The sequence below is a fragment of the Ixodes scapularis genome, unplaced genomic scaffold (genome assembly GCF_016920785.2).
Source record: "Ixodes scapularis isolate PalLabHiFi unplaced genomic scaffold, ASM1692078v2 PGA_scaffold8__174_contigs__length_109621045, whole genome shotgun sequence".
Classification (NCBI taxonomy): domain Eukaryota; kingdom Metazoa; phylum Arthropoda; class Arachnida; order Ixodida; family Ixodidae; genus Ixodes; species Ixodes scapularis.
The window spans coordinates 57,535,747-57,549,108 of NW_024609883.1; positions in this window are offsets into that span (position 1 = coordinate 57,535,747).

Here is a 13,362-nt window from a genome sequence, read left to right on the forward strand (position 1 = left end):
AGTGAAGGCCGGGATGATGGAGCGTAGCGTTTATGATGGATAGTGTATAGAGGAGAGTGGCGGTTGGGAAGCACTAACTGAGGCAGGCCGCGAAACGCATAGGAGCACGAATTTTCGCGTCTCACCTCTTCGAAGCGGAGTGCTCCGGTGCTCTTGGTTATTGATTGATCAGACATCTTTAATGCAGTTTAAGCGTTATTTTGCTGCATCGAACGCGTACTCCACTATTGCTCTTAGCGTCTCATTTCGCTTATACATCAACAGTGGTGCACAAGTGGCAACAAGGAACGTCACGAAAGCCGAAGTGTCATGCTGGCAGATGTAGGCATCCTGGCGGTTGGTCGTTCAAATGTTCACAAAGAGCAGGAGCGAAATAAAGTTTCGTTGTCGTCTTGGCGCCCGAACTTCTTTTTTTTTTTTTAAGCTTCCGTGAGCTTTCAAGCCGCATAACAATTAAGGCATATCAGAACAGGCGTTTAGGAGGTCTACCACCGCTGCTGTGGCACCACCAAGACAGCGGCCGGTGAGACCATCATACTCTTATGACATCATCGCTGGGAAACTTAGGGGCCACTTTGTAAGACGCGGTAAACACACCAGTCGGATACGGTTCCAGGGCACGATTCACGTGACGTACATCTGACCTAACACGTAGCCCTAGGCACCGTGTTAGCTTCACGTACACAAAGCCTATATGCGTTGTTGACTTTGGCAGGCTCTCAGTCTCTCTGTGCTCGTGAAGAAAGCATGAGATATAGACCCGCTAAAGATACCTTCGTGTGCATGCTGCACGTGTTTGATGCTTGTCGGTGTCTGGTTGTTTATGTTAGTCGCTCTGGTGTGATTTGTGCATTAGAGATACTTGTTTGCACATAAGCTTCACGTTTTTAACTGAATAATTTAACAAAAACATCTAACCGAAGAGGGCCACTTGCATTAAAACAGTCCTAGAATATTGATTATCGAATTCCGTCTACATGCACTAAAAATGATAACGCGTTTGCTAATACCGTGTCTTCTTGCACTTCGGTAGCAGGCGCGAAACGGATGCAAAAAGAATGTTTTGGAAACTGCAAATACTTTACGTCGTATTATGTTCAGGTAAACGTTATCACCTCTTCTCTTTCCCGTCTCGACCTACCATTTTTCAAATCGCTGTTTCTTGTTCATTGAACTCTTTTTGGTATTTTTAGTGGCAATGATAGTTTATTTCTTCCGGCTGTTTTGTTTGCTTTTCACGAACACGATAGTGGACGTGAGTTGTATAAAATGGTCGCGTATCGTCGGTAGATGGCGCTCACTTCCGGTAAAATATATACAACATAACCGTCGAGAGCGCTCTAGCGGAAGTTTACCGAATTTTAGCGCATGCGTGCTTAGATCTGAGCATCGCTTGACTTAGCCGTGGCATATGCCATGCAGCGTTCAAAATAAGGTGCCTCTCGAATGTTTTGTTTGGCTGACGTGTTAGCGGGTATTTGTCTGCACCATGCTTGCATATCTCGTATTTGGAATGGAAAATACTGTCAGACAAAACTCCCATGTCGCGACGTTTTCCGAATAATTTTGCCCTCTTTGTCATAACCATTTTGAAGGAAAAAAATATGAAGGTGTTTTGTGGATGTTTACACCAAAATCACATATGCACCTCACTTGGAACAGAATCTCGAGCATGAAGCCTGCTCATTCCGGTCGAAATATTTCCACGCTGCGGATAACTCGCACCAAAACATTCGAATAGAATGAAAAGATTTGCTCTATCAAAACCACCTGCAAAGTTTGTGTTGAAATAGTGTTAAAATACTGCATCAAAAGCTTTTCTTTCGTCAATTGTAAATGCAGAAAAACATGTCTTGATAATCCATTAGAATCGCCACTCATGCTCGAATCGAAAAACTATTTATTCCGGCAACACTTCAGCAGCAAGAGTACATAGACGCAAGCAAAATTATTATTATTTCCAAGACCTAAAACTTAAATTTTTCGTGTTTAGTGTAGTGAATACACGAGGTCATTCATCAATCAGTTTTGAAGGATCAAACGTAGCGCCCCATGTCTTGCTGAAGAAACGTTTGAGTCAAATCAGGGCATGTCTGCATGGGCAAAAACATAAAAATACCTGTGAACACAGACACAATTCTTCTTCAGGGAATCGGCTGAGGCATAGGTAACGTAGAAAGCTCATGCAAGATGAAACAAAACAATGTTTACGGCAAAAAATACAAGCAGATTTAGGAAACCGTTTGACAGCTATATGGGAAAGGGGGGGGGGGGGGGGGGCAGGGGTCCCCAATTTTTTTGGCTAAGGGGCCGGATCGGTTACATTTCGATATTTTAAGGGCCACAAAATAACTTAAATATTAATGAGGACAAAATTATTAAATAATCATGCAGATAAGCTCTAAGCACACGATTGAAATTCAGAGTAAACATTAAAAATGAAGAATATGGGGTGGGTAAATATATCTACTTCATTTATAAATCCACTATTTAGCTATTTGCGATATTCCACTATAATTGGGACCATGAAAAGTCACCAGGTATGAATCAAAGTGAATGGAAACTTTGACATGTTAAAGCAGAGTAGAATACTAACGAGACTGCTAGAACTCATGCTTACAACATACAATAGATACGACGAAGGGCACTAAGCGCACTGTAGACATGGAAACGGAAAGGAATTGTGTGATGCGCAGTTGTAGAGATATAAAACAGGGGACTAATTGCGATGATCGTACTACGTCATCTGTCGTGCTGAAGACCCAGAAGAAATGGTACACACGTTAGACAAGTTCGGGAGTCAAAAAAAAAGAAAGAAAAACTGCTTAAGCCACGGTCGTCGTTTCTTTTAATCTGCTCATGCAGTCCGTTTGCCGCCTGGTATGGCTACGGTTTCTGACATTGATATTATTAATATTAATAATTATTAATAATATTATATTTTATTTAAAGTTATAATGCGCTTCAGAACGACCGAAGTTTTAATATGCCGGAAGCGGGCCGCGCGACAGGCTTCAATGAAGGAACCGCGCCAACGCTTGGGTTGATCGGGAGACCTCCATGTGCTGGAGTGTCCCCCCGGGCTGGGGTTTGAAAGCCCCTGCTCTAGAGGAACGCAAAAAAAAAAAAAAAAACAACAAGATCGGTGTCAGAGCTGAACTACGAAAGGAAACATATCATTCTTTCATGCGCTTGGCGAGTCTCTACTTATATTATATGCACATAAGTGTACTCTTCTGTTGCCACAAGCGATGCAACAATCGACATCGCCAGAACGGGGAGAAAAAAATCATGAATAAGCCAGGTCACAGTGCGTCTGGTAAGCCAAAATTATTGAAAAACAAAAAAACTACAGAAGCCAAGACATGTGCTGGATTTGTGGGAAGACTCCGCAAATGTGTGGATATTTTAGGGACTGACTCCCGCGACCGCAGGGACATCGTACTGGGTTAAGAGCAGGGTTGGGCAGTATCGCGATACAAATGTATTGCGATAGTGTTGCAGAAATACATTTCGTATCTGTATTTCTGTATCGCGATACATTTTTTTCACCAGTATCTGTACCTCTGTATCGAAGCACGTTTGGAATGGTATTTTGTATCGCGATACAATCAGGGTGAAATGTATTTCGTTACATTTCTTGTAAAATACTCCCCCTCCCCTCGAAAAAAAAAATACAAACACATTTTTTTTTCTTCAGAGGGCACTAGGGTCAAGGAGATGCTGGGGCGTTGTTAATATATGCTGACCAAGATTCCTTCCGATTCTCCAAACTATTTTTCTATGCGTCCGCTTCTCTCTTCTGAGAAGTGTTGCGTAGTCGGGAACTCTAACCAGGTGGCGTGCCAGGAGTGAAGTCAGAGCGTCTTGTGCGTCAGGTCCTTAGGAAAATGTTTCTTGAGTCATCGTTCGCTGGCATCCAATGCCCGCTGCTAACCGTCTCTCTTGCCTTAACGTACACCGTACACTCAGCCGGCAAAGCTGAGTCACAGTCCGTTGCAGCACGAGCCTGGTGGTGGTTGAGTTCAAATACTAGGATGACTCACGCAGTGAAGTTCAACACATATTCGAATGTGTATGCGGCTGCGCGCGTAATATCTCATGGCTCAAGGGTACGTCATCAGCCGACGTGAACTTGAACCGCTGGTCTGGTGATCCGAAGCCCAAGAAGGAGGCCAGACGTTGCCTCGCTGTTCCGACCCGGATTTCATACACCTGCGACTCGTCTCGAACGCGCTGTTCCTCGGAGAGCTCGCACCTGTACGGGGCAATATCAGGGCTCAATCCACGATATCTCTGTTTGGATTATGCAAGGCGAAACTTGAGGACTGCAATTCATGCGTTGGTGGAGGAGGATCGGCAGGAAAAACCTTCACAACAGGGATGCCACCGTATCGTTTTTTCAACCGTAACAAAAGGTAAGACATCTGTTCTAGGATGTTTCAGGTGGTCCACTATTCTCAAACATTCCAAATGGTAACTGCCTTCACGATCTTCAACGAGGCAACCTACAACGTAAGTACGTATTGCCGTTTCATTCAGCTGCGTGGTAAAGTTTCATGGTCAAGGCCACGCCTACAGATAAAGAATCCCTGTTCATTCCACCATGACGTCATGTGATCATTCTTGACAGGGGCGTTCTTATTGGACAGGGGCGAAGTGACGTTTGGAGGGGATTTAGGATTACATAGAATTTATTTAGAGCTCGAAGTCTTTTCGCATTCCTCGTCAGACAGACAGGATGTCAGGGAAGGGACCGGGGTCAGTCCTTGATGGAACGTTTTTTTGAGCCCATTGAGACTGACTTCTCGTCGTTCGAAATCGCTACCTTCAAGGCGAAGTGCCCAGCCTACGGGAAGGTAATTTTGGGACAAAAAACTTCCACTTCCAACTTCAAGCTTCATCTCATTTGGCATCTCAAACAAATTGAAACTAACTATTGCAGTATCAGTATTTGTGTATCTGTATTTCTGCCCTCGCTAAAATGTATTCCTGTATTTGTATTTCCAAATACTTTTTGCCCCTATTTAAAATGTATTTCCGATAGGTATCGCGATACACTTTTATAAATATATTTCAGTATCAGTATTTAACCCACTATTTTAATGTATCACAGTATTTGTATTTCCAAATACATTTTTGAGTATTTCTGCCCAACTTTGGTTGGGAGGAAGGGGAGGGAGAGGCTATTGGAGCTCATTGTCTCCCAGCCTGTTTCACGCGGCACTGCCATATGTTCTGGAGTATGCGCATTGGTTAGAATCAAGAGTATTTCAGACAGTTTAAAGTGAAGGTGTCCCCATGTTTACCTTGTTCGTACCCTGCAATTTGTCTGACAAGGTAACCTCTAGGTTCAGAGAGCCAAAATGTTCGCCAGGCCTTCAACTTATCGTAGCATATCGTTCATGCAAGTTCTACTCTTTATGTTTCACTGGTTAACGACCCTGTTGCTTCCAAATATATTTGGTATCATTTCTACAACTTCCTTTTATAATGCACCTCGCATAAAAGGATGAATAAAGAATGAAAATACTTACCGTTTTGCAGTATACATTGCAACACGTGTGGCTGTGTTCCTCGACTTCAGCAGATTAGGATACTAGGAAGAAGCCGAGAGACGGTCGCTCGAGAGCTATTGGAAGCTTTCTTTATAAAAAAATGTGGGACGGCATGTGTCAGTGCCACTTCTATTGTACTTTATTGTAATGAATTTAAGTTTTTGAGTGGTCGGGTAAAACATTAATCAACTTTTACGTGGTGCTGCTTTGCCTGTCGTGTGTATTTATATGTTTACTTTTCCTGAATGAAACTAGTCGAAAGTTAGCGCCTATCTTGTATACTTCTTCTCCTTGTCTTTTTTGCGCTATTTTATATGTTTTACTGCAGTATTAAAGCTTGCATAAGGCATAAGGAGTTATAGAACACCTGGACATCACGCTCCCCGGCTAAAACAGTACAAGGATAAATATGCAGTGTTGTCAGTTTAACGTTATTTCTTTTGCACTGTCGCGTCTTATGCTATCTTTGAGATTTTATTCGACACGGATGGTACTAGACGCTATACTTAATTTTAGCAACCTGCACACGGTTTTTCATATTTCTTTTTGTTTTAGCTTTAGTGAATTTCGTTTCTGAAACTCTTAACTGCGCCACACGTTTGAGATTTAGAAACCAACATATTTTTCTGCTTTAGATGTGTTTCTGTTTATATAATTTTAGTTTTTCCGGTTTTCATTCTTAGTTTTATTGGCAGCGATTGCGTGATATATTTAATCTTTACAAATTCTTAACGAGAGGCTAAAATAAAAATGTATGCAAATTCTGCTCTCTTCTTAAAAATCCCACTATATACTAGGAGCTGCTAGGTTTCTACTTCATCAATAGTTTATATCATCATTTAGGTCTTTGCAGTTGTGTAGCAATTAAAACAAATTATGTACCTAAACCTACTTGATCGAACAATGTTTTTTCAGTAATTTTAATAGTTGTTTTAGATTTGAGTGCTACGTGAATTTGTTTTTTTACTTATCGCCTTTTGGCCGTTCCGAGCAAAGTTTAAATATTATTGACCAAGCGTGGACAGTGAAATAGTTTACCGCATTCAGTTTAGCCTTCTAATTGTTCCTCTCGTATATCAGGCAACACTTTTAAAGTAGGGCTTTCTTGTGACATCTTGGGAATCGCTGGAGCTTCGTCCATTAGGAGTACAAAAAAGAGCACCTTTTAATTGCTGATATATCTGTGACCATAAAACACGAAGCTTAAACGTCAGGTCAGTTCCAACTATGTAAATATCAAAAATGCCTCGTAAAGTGCTTTATTGAAAGAGGATTGTTGGTGAGATATTTGTTTCAACATATTTGTACTGTGGGTTGTAGTTACATAAGTGTTGTCTTAACCGTGAGTTCACCAGGCTGAGTAAACTATAGACGAAAAAAATCACCTTCACGATCATTTGGATAATTATCTGGAGTACGTTAATTCAGTTTTAAATCGACAGCTTTGCGGGCCACAATTTTTAGATTTTTCGACATCGTACGTTCTTGTCAAAGCGCGCTCGAAGAAGGGAAAATCTTATCTCCTTTCTTGGAGCGAGGCCCGCGAAGTCGGGTATTCACGTCGGCCGCTCAGCGATGGGAGCGAAGCGTGGGTAGCCACGGCATCCCGCCAGTAACAACGCGACCAAGGGTGAGTCTTCCTGTCATCTGCTTAAAAAACTTGTTTTCAAATATCACTCGTGGTTGGGAAATCTCACTAAGGCAGTTCCCAGTTGCTACGGTAATGTTGGATGGTTTTAGAAACTTCCACCGCGCTTGCCCACTTACTTCACAAATCGCCGAGTATTCGTGGAGCTCGCCAGTGGCATCCACAACGCCAATTACGACGGCTTTTAGAATTAACCATGCCGCACCTACATCATCAGGTGAGTAACGACAACACTCCATCCGCATTACGCGACCGTGCTACAGCTATTGCTTTCGTTCCTTCGCACACTGTGGGCACAAAATATGACATTTTCTTTATTGGTTTTGTGAGCTATGTTGCAATTCCTGTTTTAAGGACATCCATAATCAGACGTGAGACCAAGTTAAACAGTTTTTAATATATTAACGGGAAATATGTTACAAAACATCCAACCAAATTAAGGCTAATTGCTTTCTAAGAAAAAAAGAAGTACCTCTCTTTGACATTTGTCACAACATACCGCCGCCTAAAAATATTAATAGCGAGCGTCACGTTATGTGGTCTAGTTCCGATATCCACACACATACTACTCTACTTCGTTCTTTGTCTATGTCGTGTCACACATTTGCAAAGTTTGTTCTGTGGCTGTGTTGTATGCCTCCAGAATACGATGTACATGATAGCGAGCAATGAATCGTTACTTCCGTTTTCTATAATGAGGTATGAAGCGTGAAGTTTGATACTATGAGGTATGCATCCTCAATATTTCGCACCACCTGGCCCAAATACAAGGATTGTTAGTTTTTCCTTAGGTTGATTTTGCGTGTCCTCGAAATACATCCAAGCTCACAGGTGTTTTCGTTGTCTTTTCTTTCAAAATTAATATGTGGGACATTTTCTTTCTAGGTATATTCGATAGGGTAAAAAGTCTAGAACCTTGGCCCTCGAGAATTTAGGAAGAGCCTCGTGTTAACATGTGAACCTCAAATTACGCTTGCCTATTTTTGGAAAGGCACTTTTTATATTAACCAATTTATTTCATATACAATTGTCTAATTATAGCTAATACAATTTATCTTTGGGCATATACCCTTCCATTATTTATGTATTTTTCTTTTTAATGTTTCTCTTTGTATTGTCGTCCTTGGAAAGAACACTTAAAACATGGCAGCCAGGTAATTGCGGCAATAATTGTCATACTTATGGATTAAAACTTTTATGAGCGTTTTTCTTATAAGGAACAATTTCTAATTCTCTCTAACGCAGCATAAACTCGGACATTTCCGTATATTTCACTTTAATTGGTGCGCTCTAATCAAAAATTCCGGACCTGGTCAAGCATTTACGCATCCTAAAAAGAGGAGCTAGAAGTAATAAAGCTTATTGTTCATTCTTGTCGTCTTTTATTTCCTGAAATAACGCGAACATTTGAAAACGTAAAACATTTATCAGGAACAGTAAATGTAAAAATAGTGCGTTTTTTTTCTCTCTGTGCTCCGCACAGAGAGAAAAAAAGCAAAAATTTTGACATTACTTGCGCTGCAGTCATTTTTAGAACATTTCGATGGCAAAGTTTCTGCGTAGAGGACGAACGTTTTTACAATTTCTTTTTATTTAATGCGTGTTGTTTTACACTTCTCGCGAGGTGTATTCCGATGAATGCGAGCATTAATACGGGTGTGTTTATTAAATGAAAATTTTCTCTATTTATTATTTGGTTATTTACTTTAACATGCATGGAATAAAATGCGTTTCGGAATTCCAATTTTAGTTGCAATGTGTTTAATTAGTCTTAAGAAGCCAGCGGCCCTTCACATTATGACAGGGATTCATTGCATATGCTGTTGGTACGTTTGAGCTTAAGAGTTTCCTGGTAGTCATTTTAGCATGGTCTGTTCACAAAAAAAAAAAAAAAAACATAAACCAATTATTCAGTAATCAAATGAGACCCCGAGTTAGCCAAATATATTCCCCCTCAACATCATAGTAGGGCGTTTTCAGTTAAGATCGAACAACCATATCCGGTGTCTATTTTTAAGTTTGATGAAAATAATATATTGTGCTGGCTACATGCCAGGAAAGAGAAAAATGCCTAATACATTTTCGTACAACCGACCCAAGAATGTAAATGGGCCGGAGCGATCGAGATGTGCCACCCTGTGACATGCTTCGCGGTGCCTGTTTCAACAGCCGGCGTGTAGCGTCCCCGTCTAGGCGACATAATAGAAGCAACCGGAGCGTGATGGCGATAACGGACAGCTACCGCCTATCCAAGTATACACCTGAACTGGCACGGTGTGGAGACCAGAATGTCATACAGAGAAAGGGGAATTAAATGAATGGGGTTGGGATTCTGAATAACCCCTGTATGCGGGATTCTCTATCTGGGATTGCATGGACAATCAAGCCTAATTTAAACACTGTTATAATACTATTGCAAAAAATTTTTTTTTTTTCAGAAGATTATAAGGCGCAATGAAAACCTGTTTCTCGGTCAGTCGCCTTTTATAAACGAATGAGCTCGTTTACTTTTCTATTTATGTGTATGTTTTATTTGAATTACCCGCTCTCTTCTTCTTCCTCATTAGAGTAACGAGCCGTGGTTTTCGAAATATTTTTTTTATAATCATTAACTTGAATTTCCACAGGGATGTTCTACTTTAATTTATCATTTTTCTCGTTATATTTGTCTTTTATATTGTTGTGTGACTACCCACGCAGCAAGGCTGTGATGGCCAAACGTAGACAGAATATTGATTTATTTATTTCCAATATTGGACCGAATACTGGAGCAATCCAGGATTGTTCCATAATTATGCCGATAGTGGCCTTCAATTTTATCCAATTAAATTTAAATATATTGAGACGAAGACTAAGAGTCGACGACCGTTCTTATGTCCGCACTTTTAAGCATTGAGCGCGACTCTCCTCGCACATCCAGTTCAAGCGCACGCAGGCCTCGTCCTCCTCGACCACCATGCTGAAAGATGATGAAGGGTACATCGTGAAGTATAGACGTCACAATTACCCCCCTCCCTCTCCGGTAAGGGGGGGGGGGGGAAGGAAGAGGGGGTTGTGGGGGTTGGCGTCCGTTTGAAGTAGGACGCAGCAAGAGTCTTTATAGACAGGAAGCCGGTATTGGTGTTTTGCAGTTGTACGGTGAGGAGCATCTCGGAGATTAGTGCTTGAGCGGGGTTGGCTGGGGCTGAACGTATTTCTTTAGCCGATTTACATGATGTCGTCGTTTCGGAAGCGGGCATCGGATGGTGGTGAGAGTGGTTCGACATGGCATGTGACTGGTGTCGTTTGTTTGATGACGCGATATGGCCCGACATACTTGCGTAGGAACTTGTCTGCTAAGCATTGTCGCTTCATGGGTGCCCACAGATGACGAGGTCTGCTGTTGCGTAAGTAGCGGTTGTGTGCCGTAAATCATAGCGAGTTTTCGCGGTATGCTGCTGCTGAGCAGTTCGAAGATGAGCCAGTTGGCGGCACTCCTCGGCACGGCAGCTGCATGAAAAGGGCGTCCTGATCGCTCGCTCAATAAAGGAAGATAGTGTCCATGTTGCACGATGCTTCTCGTCCATAAAGAAGGAAGAAGGGAGAAAAACCAGTGGTGGTCTTGCTGTCCGGTATTGTATGCGAATGTGACAAAGGGCAAAAGTAGTGTCCTAATTGCTATGCTCAGAAGCGATGTACGTACATTGCTATCATGTCCGCGAGGGTCCTATGGAAGCGTTCAATCAGTCCGTTGGTTTTAGGGTGATAGGGAGAGGTGGGTGTGATGTACGACGTTGCAAGCCTTTAGGATGGCCTCTCCGGTTTGGGACAAAAACTGGTGGCCTCTGTCGCCTAAAAGAAATTTCGGTGCACCGTGGCGTAGCAGGATGTTGGCAATAAAATAAACTGACAACAGCTTCAGCGGATGCATTTGGGAGTGCAGCCGTTTCAGCGTACCTGGTAAAGTAGTCGACCACCGTGACTATCCAACGATTTCCTTGGGAAGAGACTGGGAATGGTCCAACGAGGTCAATGCTGACGCGGTCAAACGGACGATCTGGGCAAACTAAGGGTTGGAGTAATCCTGTGGGACCGCTTGTGGGCGCTTGCGTTGCTGACATTGAAGACATGATTGTACGTATCTAAAGAGAGTGTCATATAGTTTCGGCCAAAAATAACGATATTTCTACGTGCGGTGTCGGAATTGCCGTAACAGCGAGTACCTTGTCTGGATCCCGTCTGATGCCCTCTTGAAGGGGACATCCTGAAGTATACACGTCACAATATTTACAAAATAACACGCTCATTTCCAATATTGGTTATCAATAATACTCCAGGGTTTCCTAGATTAGAATGCAATGATAAGCCAAGTTTTCCGATATTGGTACCGAATGATACACCAGGAGTATTGATATTGGTAGCCAATATTATGCAACAATTTTCAATATTGGTATCCAGTATATTACGCTATTTATACCCGTATAGGTAAATAATTACATTCCGGCTTTTCCAGCCTTATAATTGCATTACAAACCGATTTCCCACCCAATCTTCCAACCCACCAAAATATGCACTGTTAATATTTTACGATGGTTAATGACGAAAACATTTTTGATTATTCAGAACTTTGTTTTCACGAATTTGAACACCCTGATGTCAATATTTTGTGGAGCAAATTTAATGCAAGCTGTGCTTTTTCTTTGAAAAAATACACCCCAGCAAGCGTAAGCCCGTTCGCAAATCCAACCCTTGGCTAAATCTAAAAATATTACATCATAAAGGGCGGATTTAGTGGCTCAAATAAAGACAATCTGTAATATGGCTGATCAAATTGAGAACTTAGAGATCCTTCCTTCAAAACTATTACATCATGCGAAAGAGTTATACTTTTCCGGTACGTTTACAAACTTTTGTTTTTCTAATATACTCTCAGAAAATTGGGATCCTCTTCATGATCGGAAAAGGCTTATAGATAAAATCTAGGAAGAAGGTGCGCTAGTTTCAGATCCAAACAAAATTTCTCGACACATTAAGGCTTATTTTTAATGTTTCTTGTCTCGCCGCGAGATGCCTAATTACGATGTAAACGTCTTCCGGTTTTCCTGCAGGTTCTATATCTTACGAGGAGTATTTTCTCTACTATTAAATTTAAAAGTGAAAGGTTCCTGAGTCCTGATAAGATTTCTAGAACTTTTCTGCATCGCTGAGATATTAGCGCGTTTTTAAGAGTCATTTTTGCTTTTATTTCTTAATTATTGTACCAAATGGTTGGTATTTGGCACGAGTTGTACCTGTGTTTAAGAAATGTGACCAGATGTCAACAAGTAACTACCGGCACATTTCTTTAGCCTGCACATAATGTAAAATATTTGAACACATTATTGCTTACCAACTTACCAGGTTTTTGAACACCAATGATGTACTCAGGCCTTATCATCATGGATTTACAAAAATAGTATTTTCCAGTTGCCAAGCTTGCTTCCCGATTTACGAATTTGCATCCATAGTTGTCACAAGAGGCGAGGTTTATATAATTTATCTGGATTTTAGTGAGGATCTTCACTTCCTGCCCCATGGCAAACTAATCACTAAATTTGAATATTTTGATATTTATTCCACGATTGTAAAATTGGTACGATGCTACTTGCACAGGCGAAACAAATTTGCGAAGATTAATGAGAACTATTGGGTGATAAGGGGTGTGACTTCTGAGGTTTGTTTACGAGGAGCTCTTGTTCCTTTGCTTTTTTAATTTATATTAATTATATCGGTAAGTGATCATTCCCTCCGAAAATTTCCGTGTATTTTCTGCCGATTACTTTTCGCTTAAAGAAATATTATCTCCTTTGTGATAAACCGCTGCTTAACTCCAGCCTAAACGATGTACAGTTTTGGTGCAGCATTTGGGGTATGAGGTTAAATCTTGAAAAAAAAACTGTTTGTCCTCCGATCACACACAAGAATAATTTATTACAATTTCAATAAACTCTGAACAACTTGAACGTTACTGAAGTTGAGTAATAGTACGTCACTTTAACTCAAAGTGAAAATTATATTTGGTCTACATTCATTGACAATATTTCTTCGGCAGCTTTCAGACAAATGAGTTTTGTGAATATTTCTCACTATGTTTTGCACTAGCCTTGGCATATTCTTTATATTAGGATAACTGTACAT